At 42.6% G+C, this 13,244-nt stretch overlaps 1 long non-coding RNA gene across 1 annotated transcript in view; it reads left to right on the top strand.

Moving 5' to 3' along the window:
* LOC140249176 (uncharacterized) overlaps positions 1-13,244 on the top strand; it is an 87,666-nt gene that overhangs the window by 60,948 nt on the left and 13,474 nt on the right. The gene's annotated exons all lie outside the window — the stretch shown is intronic.

Here is a 13,244-nt window from a genome sequence, read left to right as displayed (position 1 = left end):
TGGCTTTGGCACATGGTTGCAGTACAACACTGCAGTGGGCAGTGTTGCTTGAGCAAACAGAGCCCCAGAGTCCCCCAGAGAGCACCAGGACATATATCTTTACCTGGTTATATGTTTCCCTTCTGTGGAGCCATAAGAATTCTCTTTTCCTCCTTTATAAGGAGACAAGTCATATTATGTACTAGATTGGCTCAACTCTCTGAGTTCTGCTAGATAAACTGAGATGAAAAAAGGCTAAATAAGGCTCCCGATCTTGCTATATTTTCCATGCATAGAAAGATGGACAAACATGTAGGTGAAATGTTCGCCAAAGTTGTTCATCTTACATCAGGAGATGGGGCGGAGACAGATTGTTTAGATCTGGAGGTAGGTTTGAAGGCTCCAGAAATCAACATTCTCAGCAGAGCAGAGATGAAGTTTTGTCTCTCTGGGAAAGAAAAGTTCAGCTGCAGTCACTCCACTTACGTGGGCAATGGGAAATGGTTCTGGTGTCAGATCGATTCTAGCAAAACCAGATTTTACTTTTATTTTTGTCCCCCGAAAGGGAGTTTTTAAGCCTGCTCAAATGCAGCCTGGTGCTGCAGAGTTTTAAGTCTCTTCTGAGTACGTCTGCCCAATGCAGTGCTGCATGGACTCCTGAGTAAAAATGAAATGCATTGCTTCTGATGAAATACATTATCACACCAGTAAATGCTTATGGTGGAATATGTATGTGGCTGGCTGATTGATGGATAACTGTAAGTCGTTTTCATCAACATATCTTTAAAACCATAAGAACATTTTCTGCTTCTTTGAAGATATTTTAGGACTATGATGGAAAATGAAGGTGTAAGCCTATTTAACCCTATCTTATTGTTTCACACGGCAAACCAGAACTGCTTGCCGTCTTTCTGCTTGCACACTGAGGTCTACACCTCTCCTAGATACCTACATGGAAAGGTGGGCCCAGGTGAATCTGGTGAGGTTCAACACAGCAAACTCCAAGGTTTTGCACTTGGGCTGGAGGAAACCCAAGCATATATACTGACTGGGAGGTGCAATCCTGACAGTTGCCCTGCAAAGAATGATCTGGGAGTCCTGGTGGATGAAAAACTGAACATGAGCCAGCAGTGTGCACTTGCAGCTTGGAAAGTAAATGGTATCCTGGGTTTCATCAGAAGAGGGGTGGCCAGCAGGGACAGGGAGGTGATCGTCCCTCTCTACTCTGCCCTCATGAGGCCCCATCTGAAGTACTGCGTCCAGGTGTGGGGCTCCCCAATACAAGAAAGACAGGGAGCTGTTGGAGTGGGTCTTGAGGAGGGTCACAAACATGATCAGTGTGTTGGAGCACCTCCTCTATGAAGAAAGACTGAGGGAGCTGGGCTTGTTCAGCTTGCAGAAGAGAAGGCTGTGGGGTAACCTCATTGCAGCCTTCCAGTACCTAAAGGAAGCCCCTCCTATAAACAGGAGGGGAGTAAACTCTTTGAAAGGGTGGATAACAGCAGGACAAGGGGAAATGGTTTTAAGTTGAAGGTGGGCAATTTAGGTTGGATATTAGGGGGAAGTTCTTTACTATGAGAGTGATGAGGTGCTGGAGCAGGCTGCCCAGAGGGGTTGTGGATGCTCCATTTCTGGAGGTGTTCAAGGCCAGGTTGGATGGGGCCCTGGGCAGCCTGGTCTAGTATTAATCAGGGAAGCTGCTGACCCTGCCTATGGAAGAGCAGTTGGAGCTTTTTGATCCTTGAGGTCCCTTCCACCCCAAGCCATTCTATGACTCTGTGGTTCCTTCTATACAAACCTCTCCTTTCCTTCATGCCTAGAGGGAGGGCACTTGGGAGCATCCCCCTATAATCCTGTGCTTTGGTTTCTGGTAGTTTCTCATTGTGCAGATCTTCTGGCTAATCTCCTGTCTCACCTCTTGTGTTCATGCACTTAATTTCTGTGTGGAGCTGAATTCTTCGGTGGTGTAAATCCTGACGGTGTCATTAGCCTTGCTGATTTCAGCAATGCTGTGCTTATTTATGGTAGCTAAAGGGCCGGGCCCTTATTTAAAAGCAGTTTTCTCAACTCTGAATTCTTGGACATTTTTTTAAACCTATTGCCTAGAAACGGATATAGCTGAAATATATAAATAAATGCAGAAAGTCAAAAGTATTATAGGATGTGGCTCCGTTTCCACGGAAACCTGATCTTCTTCTTATCCAGTTCTTTTTTTCTCTGTTAGCCAATTTAACCTCTCTATCCTTCTATTAAAACTCTTCCTCATTAAAAGCATGGTTTCAGGGGTTTTGCTAGAGAAATGTGGGCAAAGAAAAATCAGCTTTCGCATCTGTTTGGTGCATTATATATTTAAAAAAAAGAAGCCGCTGAGCCGTAGGGAAGAATGTGTAGGAGGGCAAAGGTAGAGGGAAATATAACTGTATTAAAAATAAAAATATGATTCAGTTTGGATAACCACCAAGTAAATTGGTAGCAGGCATGCAATCCATAATCAGTATCTTTTCTTCCTCTGTTTGTTCCACTCGCCATTACATTAAGAGATGTTCTGCCACTTAGGTGTATGACAAGGTGCAGTTTGGAGTAGTATGACACAGTGTTAGTTACACAATGGTGTGAGACCGAGAAGAGCTAAATTGGCCCGCTGACTGGCTTGATGGGTCGGTGTTGGATGGAGGCTGGGTATTGTGGCAGTTGTCTGTCTCTTCCTCATTTTCATTTCTGAGTCACTTTCCCAGCCTTGCTGACAGGGCTTTCACATTGAGAGCTGCCAATAAAGGATCCTCGTGCTAATTAATTCGTTCTCTCAAATGCACCTGAATGACAAGGGAGGTTTCTGAGCTATTCCTGAGTGCTCTTGACTGGGACAATTTATTACATTTGGGCTCAGCTTTTGCCCTGTCTCCACTCCTGATAATGTGGTGGTGGTTTTTTAAGTGGTGACCTGACCCAGCCTTAGAAGCAATAACATTGTTTTTCTCTCTCCTTGTTTTGTGATTGCTTAATAATGTAGTGTCCCTTGGTGGCAAGGTGCTGAACTCCCATTGATGATAGGATTGCAAGTTCCCATGTCAAGAGATGCTACAGAAAATCACATAAATATTCCTGCTTCTCATTTATTTATTTATATATATTTTCACCTGTGGAAACAAGTATTTTTTTAAGCAGATCTTGTGTAAAGGTCTTACTGCTGTAAGCTTCAGTCTGGTCCTAATCTCACGTGGCCTTCCAGGCCTGCTGAAGCTGTGATTTCTTCTGCATACAGAAGCTTGACCATGGGAAAGGTTAGAAGACTTGGAAGCTCCATAGGGGTGGAAATGTACTTTTTGTTTTCCTGAAGAAGCACTAATAAGGCTTATCAAGCATATGTAAATATTATTCATAGTGAATTTTATAGCACTAATTGAGCATCTCAGAGAAAGATATACGTTCTAGCATGTCAAGCGGTGTCTTTGTTTCCCCTTCCTTTGCTGTTCACAACAACAGATTCTCCTTTATGTGGCCTGGTTCTGGGACATGTCTTCTTTCCGGAGTTTTGTGCTTGCACTGCTTTCCCTGATATCAGCAAAACCTCAGTGTGCTGTGAACTGGGTACACAGAAGAACTGATCAGAGGTGTGGCTTCTATTTAGTTATGGGCAATATGTGATTCAGCGCTGCTTGTAACAACAAACATGTGGCCAGATGTGCTTATTTTGTGATAGGATCTGTCAGTCACATAATAGTAAGGCAAAGGTTTGAGTCCTCTGTGATAAGACAGAAGGCCAAAGTGACCTGGGAGTCAAGGAGTTGGATGAAGGGCAATAGGTGGCATGAACTGCCCATCCAAACAGTTCAGTGTTGGCATCTGGGAGCAATCCCAAACTCTCTTATGAAAGCAACTTCTGATGCTAGTCTGGGATATGTAAAAGTTTTCATTTCCCATTGCCAGAAACCATTTCGTGAGCCATCCAGTTCCCACAGAGATATAGGTTTCATTAAATATGTATTGCTTCCTGTAATTATTTCTTGGATAAACTTGATAGGAAATGGGAAGGGAGAATTACCATGGGAACCATCTTGATTGTCTTTATCAAGGAGGGTGCATCCCATAGCAATGCTAGGATGCTTTTGATTTTCACTGGACTTCCTTGCATTTATCTCAAGGAGAGATCTTGAGATATTTCAGGAAGAAGTCTCTGCAGGAGGACTGTGTTGTAACACCAGCAAAATGCCCAAGTGGAGATTCACAGATTTAAAGGCCAGAAGGAACTGTTTGTCTCGTCTGATCTCCTGAATAATGCAGGGCGTGATTTCACCCACTAATTTCTGCATACCCTAAAATAGTCACATCGTATCTGATAACAGTGTTGTGGGGCTGAGGATGGGAATCAGGTCCACGGGGGTCAGGGGAGAGCTGGAGCTTTGATGCTGTAGCACAGGGACTGGATGGAAGCTCCAGTGTGAAGCTGGGAATACAGGGGTTGGTTGCTGCTGCAGTAAGCCAGGATTGGGAGCCAAAGCTGTCAAAGGTGTGGAAATCCTCCCAGTCTGGTTCATGAGGAACTGATTGAGCTGTCAGATGTATGCCATCTAAGCACTGATTGCGCACCAGATCATTACAGACTTTGAGGGAATTTATGAAGATAGCTCTGAGATTTGATTCTCGTGTTCTGTTTACTGTCATTCTACCTCTTACAAGTGAAGATTTTTAATTAAATGTTTACCACATTTAAATTTCAAGTGTGTATTCAGATGCATATTATAGTAAAGCAATTCTGAATCTCGAACTGATAATTCTACTGAAATGCATCGATGATAGCTCACACAATTGTTAGAAAACAACAGGTATATTTAACTCAGTGGTCAGCTGCGTAAACTAATAAGAAAAATACACTTCTTTAAACTGATCACTACCAGCAGCATACATTGGGTTCCTAGATTTGTGTTCCAGTTTTGTTTCTGTCTTTATTCTACATCAACCTTTTGTCATTGGATGTCCTGGTTCAGCCTTCGTGTTAGCCAAAAAAATGATGATTGCCATCTTTCCTGGAAAGCTGGAGTGAACGCTGGGCCCTTTGTTGTTGATTGCTGTCTGTTTTCTTTGAGTGATGCCAGTCTGTTTCTGAGATGCGAGCTTACCCAGGGGGAAGTGAGGAGAGAGATTAACTGCTACAAATGCTGAGAACAAAAAACACGTGAATTTTAGTTTTGATAAGCTGCCTGCTATTTAAGATTTTTTTTATTTTTATTTTTATTTTTATTTTTATTTATTTATTTATTTATTTATTTTGCTATCTGATCACAAATCGGAGATGTAATGATAGAAGAAAATGTGAGTAAATCTGTGCTTTTCAGGCCAGTTAGTGAGAGCTAGGTAGAACGTGCAGATTAAAAGCATTTACTCTCTTATATTCTTGCTAATCTTTTATAAATAAACACTGCCTATAGAACAGCCTTGTGCACTTGTGTCACTTGTTTCCACAAACTCCAGTTCTCCTAAGCCCACTTCTTTTGAAATCCAAGGAATACTCAAGACAAGTGGATTTGCATTGGCACCACATTTATGTTTGCAGATCATGGCACTTGCCTGGTGCCTCTTCTTGAGCAGCTGTTGTTGCGGGGCTCCCAGCTTGCATAGCACATGGGGGCTGGTATTGCTAAGGTCTGCTTTTCAAAAATGCCTCACCCTGGCATCAGTTTGGGGAATAGGGATTTATTGTTTGCAGAAATGACCTTTTCTAGTCTTAAGGCGTGAAGGAAATTTGAAAGTATAAATATTAAATATGAAAAAAAACTTTTTAAGAAATCCCTCATAATATTGCATGAGGTGGGAAGATGCGATCTTTGGCTTCTGAATAGACTGCATGCACTGTGACACTCAACTATTCACATTTCTTAGGTAGTCTTTTACTGTATTTCTCTCTCTTTTTTTCTTTCCTGGCAGTGTTCCATGTTGCCGTTTGCCTTTCTTTTACCTTCAAGCATAGAAAACACTCTTAAAAAACACATCGTTAGTCAATGCCAAGAGAGAGAAAAGAAAAGCTCTAATATGTGTCATCTGCTGGAATATGTTATTGAATTAAAAAAATTAGCACCACAATACTTACATTATGTCATGAACTTCAGGATTCTGTGTTGTGTTGACTTCTTTATAATTACTGCAGGCAGAGGTAATTGCATTAGGTGTGCTGAAGATCTAGAGATTTCAAATGGCTGAGAAAACCTTAAATTGTTAAATGGAGATGTATGTTCTCTGTCCCTCAAAATTCCCCATTTAAAAGAGAAACTTCTGCCATTCGTCTTTGAAATCTTTGCAATAGTTGGTAGCATGGCACTGAATTACCCGATGGTGCCGGCACGTACAAAACCTGCTTCTCCATAGCAACAAGAGATTATCATGGTAATGAATGCAGCTAAACCATATATGCACAATTTATTCCGCTGTTCCCTATCCGCTTTACCTTAAGTGACTTTTCCTTTGATAGTCAGTATAAAGCTATCATACAGGCTTATAGGGATGTGTGGTACCAAGACTGGGTATTTACTTGGACCTTAGCAAGGCACTTTACACTGTTTCTCACTGCCTTCTCCTGGAAAACCTGGCTGCTCATAGCTTGGACAGATGGACTCTCACTGGGTAAAAATTGGCTGGATGGCCAGGCCCAGAGGCCACTGTTAGTGGCTTGTTAGTGGCTGGGCACTAGTGGCATTTTCAAGGGCCTGGTTTTATTTAACATTTTTATCAGTGATCTTGACAAGGAAATTGAATACAGCCTCAATAAGTTTTCAGGGACCAAATTAGGCAGGAGTGTCGATCTGGTTGGGGGCAGGAAGGTTCTGCAGAAGGACCTCAGTGAGCTGTACTGAAGGACTACATCCACTTGTGTGGCATTCAACCAGGCTAAATGCCAGGTGCTGCACTTGGGGCACAACAACCCCATGTAGTGATTCAGGCTTGGGGAGGAGTGGCTAGGAAGCTGTCTGACAAAAAGGTCCCAGGGGTGCTGGTCACCAGCTGGCTGAATGTGAGCCAGCAGGGTACCCAGGTGGCCAACAAGGCCCATGGCAGCCTGGCCTGCACCAGATGTAGTGTGGTCAGCAGGACCAGGGAAGTGATTTTCTCTCTGTACTCAGCATTGGTGAGTCTGCATCTTGAGTGCTGTGTGCAGTTTGAGCCCCTCGCTACAAGAAGGATTTGAGCTGCTGGAACACATTGGAGAAGAGCAAGGAAGCAGGTGGAGGGACTGGAAAACAAGAGCTGCAAGGAGAGGCTGAGGGGACTGAGGCTGTTCAGACTGGAAAAGAAAAAGCTGAGGGCTGTACACCTGACATGGAGGCTGCAGTGAGGCAGATGCCAACTTCTTTCCTCAGGTGACAAGTGACAGGACATCAGGCAGTGGCCTCAAGTTGCTCCAGGGGAGGTTTAGATTGGATATCAGGAAGAATTTCTCCATGGAGGCATTGGAATGGGCTACCCAGGGAGGTGGTGAGTCCCTGTCCCATGAGATTTTTAAGAGATGTGTGAATGTAGCACTTAGGGACAAGGTTTTGTAGTGGAATTGGTAGTGTTACATGATGTCTGGACTTGATTTTAGAGGTCTTCTTCAACCTAAATTATTCTATTCTATTTGTTATTCTAAGGCACAAAGTCAAGCTTCATAGATGGAGATAAATTTTAATTTTTTCCTTCTCATATTTGCCTTGAAGGGTACAAGAAAGAGTGTAGGATGGTGACCATTTCTCAGTGGAAAGCAGTTCAGGTAATGTCCCATTTTAAATTTCTTTCAAAACCCCAGACTCATTTCTTGTTCCTAAGTCCTTCTAAGCTACTAATTCACTGGCACTTGCCATCTGACTCCCATTTTAGCAGGAAGAGGTGGTTATGGAGCTCTAAGTAGAAGACAAAGGTACAAGAAGATGATTGCAGGAAGAGCAGTATTCTAGCGTTAGCTGCACCTTACTTTGGTTAGTAATGCATAGATCTCTGACTTGTAAAAGTGTTAAAGTACGACATGTTGACCATATGTTGGAAAAATGTATTTTAAGAGGGGTGGCATCCCTCAACATGTTTCTCAAAACAATGTTAGCTCCCTGTACAGCATCCTCTCCTCCTCCATACCAGAAACTTTGCAACCACCACTTCAAATTTGCAATTGGCAAACCTCAAAAGCAACTTCACTATCACGGCTGCCAAGAGACCTTACTATGTTCATCGAGGTCGTTATATCCTACACAACTGTGTAACCCACCTAATTTTTCCTTAATGATTGCTTTCTAACATAAAGAAACAGCCCTCCCAAATTGACTCATTCTGCAGCTGGAAATGATCGCATGGAGGTTGAGAGCAATGGGGAAGCATCTGACCTCCAGTTGTATTCTCATTTCTGTTCAAGAGAGAGACGGAAAAGGTCAGAAGGAGCACGGGGTTAATAATGAGTGGCTTGAGGAAACTGGCCATGCAGCTGAGTCACCAAGTGCCTTTTTTTTCCTAGTTTGCAGTACTTTACACTCAAAATGTCCTGTACTTCTGGCATTTATGAGCACTTTCCAGTGTATTAAGTTGGCTCAGACATATAAAAAACCATAAATAAAAATCCAGATATTTATTGGCACCAACAGAATTGCAAAATAGAGATGTTTTTTTCTCCCCCTTGTTTCTTTCAGTGTATCTGCAGCTTCATTAGATCCAGCGTAAAACACAGTAACATACTGCATGCAGCTGAATTATGATTAAGCTCATAATAATAACAGTGACATCTGTTAGTGCTGAACAACAGGTATGCCAGATTCTCTTGCTTCTTATCCTAAAGGAGAATTCTATCAGTGGGCAAAATGAAGGAGAATGAGGTAATGATAACTGTCTCTAACCATCAACAAGAAATCCAAGCATTAATCCTGTAGATTCATATCCAGAGAACAGTCAGGAGTATTTCTGTGGTTCCATATTTATGTATTTTAGTTGCATGAAAATAAAGCATCTTCCTTTCTCTTAGCAATCTGTTTTGATGTGCAGTAGTGATACTTGGTTGTATGTAAGACTAAGAAGCCAGTTTACACAGTGCTGTCATTGTAGACAATGAAATTACTCAGACTTTTAAAATTAGCCTTTAATACTGCTGTGGATCGGGACCTAAAACTGTAATAGAAAGAAGACATGTTTTTAATCCAGTTCTGCAGTTAAGAAGCTGAGCTGTTGCTAAGAATTGTATCCCTGTTGTGAGTGCAAGAACTGTGCGTGTTCATTGCAGGAAATACTCAATGAGAAAGTATTTAGCAAGGTAAGGAGTAACTGTGTTAAATTTTTGTTTGGAGCTCAGTTTTACCTGTTCTTAAATTACTCTGTGGTACAGATGTAAAAGAAAACAATATTTTCCTCCGCAGAATTACACTTAAGCTATAAAAATAATTAGAAACGTTAAACAATTACAGCACCAATCAGTCATTCCGAAATAGTATCTCCAAACTAAATGCTTTCTTGGACAAATTCACCGTTAGCTGGAATGCCCTTACACCTGAACCATGTTGCAGAGTTCTTGGTCAGACAGCACTGAAGTATTTATCTTGTCCATCATTGCTCTCAGACTGCTGCAGAAAGTACCATTTATTTATTCCTTTTCTCAGCATTTTATTAAATGTTATTGTGGTAGCGTTGTGCATTAAAAAAAGAAAAAAACCTATTAAAAATATTCCCCGTGTACCCAGCTCTATGCATTCAGTCACGTATCAAACCTTAGTGCTGATGGACAGCTTGAGTACATTCTTTCAAGCTATTTCATTATCTGAAGTTCATGCTGGTATTTGAGATTTACAGTCCTAAAATACCAGAAATATTAAGTAAATGTGGCTGAGGCAATTCTTTTAAAAATAACTGGGAGAAGGGAAAGAAAACAGAAAAGTAAAGCATATGTAGCAATAGATGCTTAAAAAAAAAATCTTTAAAAACCAAATGCCAAGAGAAATAGTTAAGGAGTTTCTCCTTTCACTGATAGCAAAGAAGAATAAAGAAGCTGCAGCTTCACAGAAAGAAAAAGAGGGGTGAAAATGGCACTGCTTCATCCACAGCTGTGCCCTAGATTTTATGCCATAGATCTCATAGATACCTCATAAAAGGCAAGAGTAGAGTACATCAGTGGCTCCAGAACAGCTTTTATGTCAAAACATGAGCATCGGCAGCAGGGAGGGGCATTTCTAGGAAGGCAAATCCAGAATTATTCTGCTTATTGTTCCTGTGCTGTGGCTTTTGAAGCCTCTGCAGAAACCCCTCTGATATGTAAGAAAACTGAAGGCAGAATGTTTGTCCTTGCAGGACTATAGCTTCAGGCACATGCATGGGGGATAGAAATCCAAGCTGACTTATAAACAAGCTATTAAAGGTACCAAGTCTTCACGTCTTGTTATTGCAGAGCTGGAAGAGCTGATATTGGTGCTATTCCTTGAAGACAGATAGAGCAGCCTTCACAAGCCTCATCATTTCACGCAGGATGATGTGCTAGGGCAGGGTCAAGCTTTATGAATGCCAGGATCCTGGCACAAGTAATTTTCTGTATTCTCTTACCCGCTCAGAGTACAGCTCCCTGTCTGGTAATTCTGTTATCCTGACTTTAAGCAGGGCTCTCTGCAGATAAGGTGGGCTTCTCTCTAAGAGCCATTCACTGGATTGGGCCTTAGGGCGCAATGTTCTTAGCTTTTCATTTCTCTTAGAATTACTGGGAATTAAGCTCTTTATTCTTTCAAAGGCTTATAGAAAGAAAGAAAGAAAGAAAGAAAGAAAGAAAGAAAGAAAGAAAGAAAGAAAGAAAGAAAGAAAGAAAGAAAGAAAGAAAGAAAGAAAGAAAGAAAGAAGAGAGAGAGAGAGAGAGAGAGAGGGAGGGAGGGAGGGAGGGAGGGAGGGAGGGAGGGAGGGAGGGAGGGAGGGAGGGAGGGAGGGAGGGAGGGAGGAAGGAAGGAAGGAAGGAAGGAAGGAAGGAAGGAAGGAAGGAAGGAAGGAAGGAAGGAAGGAAGGAAGGAAGGAAGGAAGGAAGGAAGGAAGGAAGGAAGGAAGCATGCGAGTCCTCTTCCTCTGAGCTGAAGCCATTGCTATATAGAGTATATAGAGACTTCTGCTTGGCATGAGACGTGTACAAACTCCTCAGTAAGAAAGGAAGTATTTCTTGTACAGTATTAGTCTGTAGATACATGAATTTAGGAGACAAACATAGGTTCTGATGAGTGGATGATCTGACTCACCCACTGTCTGATTTTCATTTGCACTCCTTACTCTTTTTCATCCTTTCTTTCTCCTCTATGTGTGTGCACATGCAGCCTTGCTTTCATTAAATACAGATTTCCTTGATGTTTATGCAGAAGATATGTGCATTTTTATCAAGCCAGTTGCATTTGAATGAAGCATGCCAAATTCCCTAAGCAAATACAAGCTGCCTGCTACATCTCCACCAGAACTTAATGTAGAAGCCAAATCTCAACTCAGACTTTTCCTTGGGAAGGTTTAATGCTCACTCTTCTGAATCCAACTTTCAAGAGCTCATGTTACAACTTTCTTTCCCAGTTATGCTTAAAACACAGCAGTATATGGTTTTTCTATATAAGGAATATGCTAATATATTTTGTCACCCAACACACTGTATAAGTGTTTCAGTTACCAGGGGAAATGGTCCGTGTGTGGGGAGGAAGTTACAGCCACACTGCATATGTCCAACTGCATATGTATTCTGTTACAGCAAGCTTTACTTCTACTGAAAGTGAAATTCTGCCTTTACAACAATATCTGGTAGGCAAATACGAAGAAAAGGAACAGAAAGATGACCTTTTAAGTATTATAATCAGTGCTCACATTTTCTTCCTAAAGTTAAAGGAAGAGGAAATATGGTTAAAGGAATGAAGTATCCTCCTTATGCTTTGACATAGCCCCTGTAGGATGACATCCAGAAGAAGATGTGCAGTAGTACTGCCATGGGCTTGATGGAGCTGGGTATCTGAGAGGAGCCAACCCAAGCAGACTGTCTAAATGGCAGTGCTGTGTAGATGTTTGCAGAGGACACCAAGCAGTGTGGTGTAGATGGCCTGACAAAAGGTAGGGATGAGATCCAAAAGGACCCTAACAAACTCGAAAAGTGGGCCCACATGAAACTAATGAGGTTCACCAAAACCAAGTGCAATGCCTTGTGTACGGACTGGAAAAACTCATTGAGAGCAGCCCCAGAGAAGGCTTGGGGGTCTTGGTGGGCAGAAAACTACAGATGAACTGGTAGTGTGCACTTGCAGCCTGGAAGGCCAACAGTATCCTGGGCTGCATCAAAAGGGGGGTGGCCAACAAGATGAGGGAGGTGCTGCATCTAGGCCTGAGCCCCCAGCACAAGAAATACATGGAGCTCTTGGACTGGGTCTGGAGGAGGCCACAAAGATGATCAGGTGGCTGGAGCACCTCTCCTATGAAGAAAGGCTGAGGGAGCTGGGCTTGTTTGGTTTGGAGAAGAGAAGGCTACAGGGAGACTGCATTGTGTATTTCTAGTACGTAAAGGGAGCTTATAAACAAAGACCAACTTTTTACACCGTCTGATAGTGATAGGTCAAAGGGAAAAAAATTAATTTAAACTAGAAACAGGAAGATTTAGACTAGATGTTAGGAGGAATTCTTTTACTGAGAGGATGGTGAAGTACTGGCACAGGTTTCCCAGAGAAGCTGTGGATGCCCCATCCCTGGAGGTGCTCAAGGCCAGGTTGGATGGGGCCCTGGGCAGCCTGGTCTGGTGGGTTCAACCCTGCCCATAGCAGAGGGTTGGAACTAGATGGTCTCTAAGGTCTCTTTCAACCCAGGCCATTCTGTGCTTCTATGATTCTACGTGGATCTATGTGCCTTAGTCAGTTTATTCATTGCTGTTTAACTCCTGTTTTTTTTCTCTCTGCAGAATCTCAGAGCAAAGGGAAGGAGGTGTGATTGAAAAACCAAGGCAGAGAGCAACAGAAAGGTTTTAGGAAAGTGCATTTGCTTGGTGGGGAGGAGAGGGAGAAGAAAGGGAAAGAGATGAACTGGTGGCTGAGCTGTTACTTAGCCAGTGCTTCTTGGGTAGGTGACCAAGGCCAACAAGCCAGCAATAACCTGAGCCAGTTTGGGGGAACATGCAAGATGGAGGCAGAAGAAGGAAAGGTCAGCTGTAGTGCATTGCTGCCTCCGTGTACTGACCCCAACCATGGCCTGAGTGTATGAGGAGAGGTCCCCTTGTCTCAAGGCCTGGCCTTGAAAGCCTGGGCCCCATTGTTTGCCTACAGCCACTCCGAAATGAGGACTTA

The sequence above is a fragment of the Excalfactoria chinensis genome, chromosome 2 (genome assembly GCF_039878825.1).
Source record: "Excalfactoria chinensis isolate bCotChi1 chromosome 2, bCotChi1.hap2, whole genome shotgun sequence".
Lineage (NCBI taxonomy): Eukaryota > Metazoa > Chordata > Aves > Galliformes > Phasianidae > Excalfactoria > Excalfactoria chinensis.
Note: the sequence above shows the minus strand (reverse complement) of the source record. Positions and strands in the feature narration are given on the sequence as shown.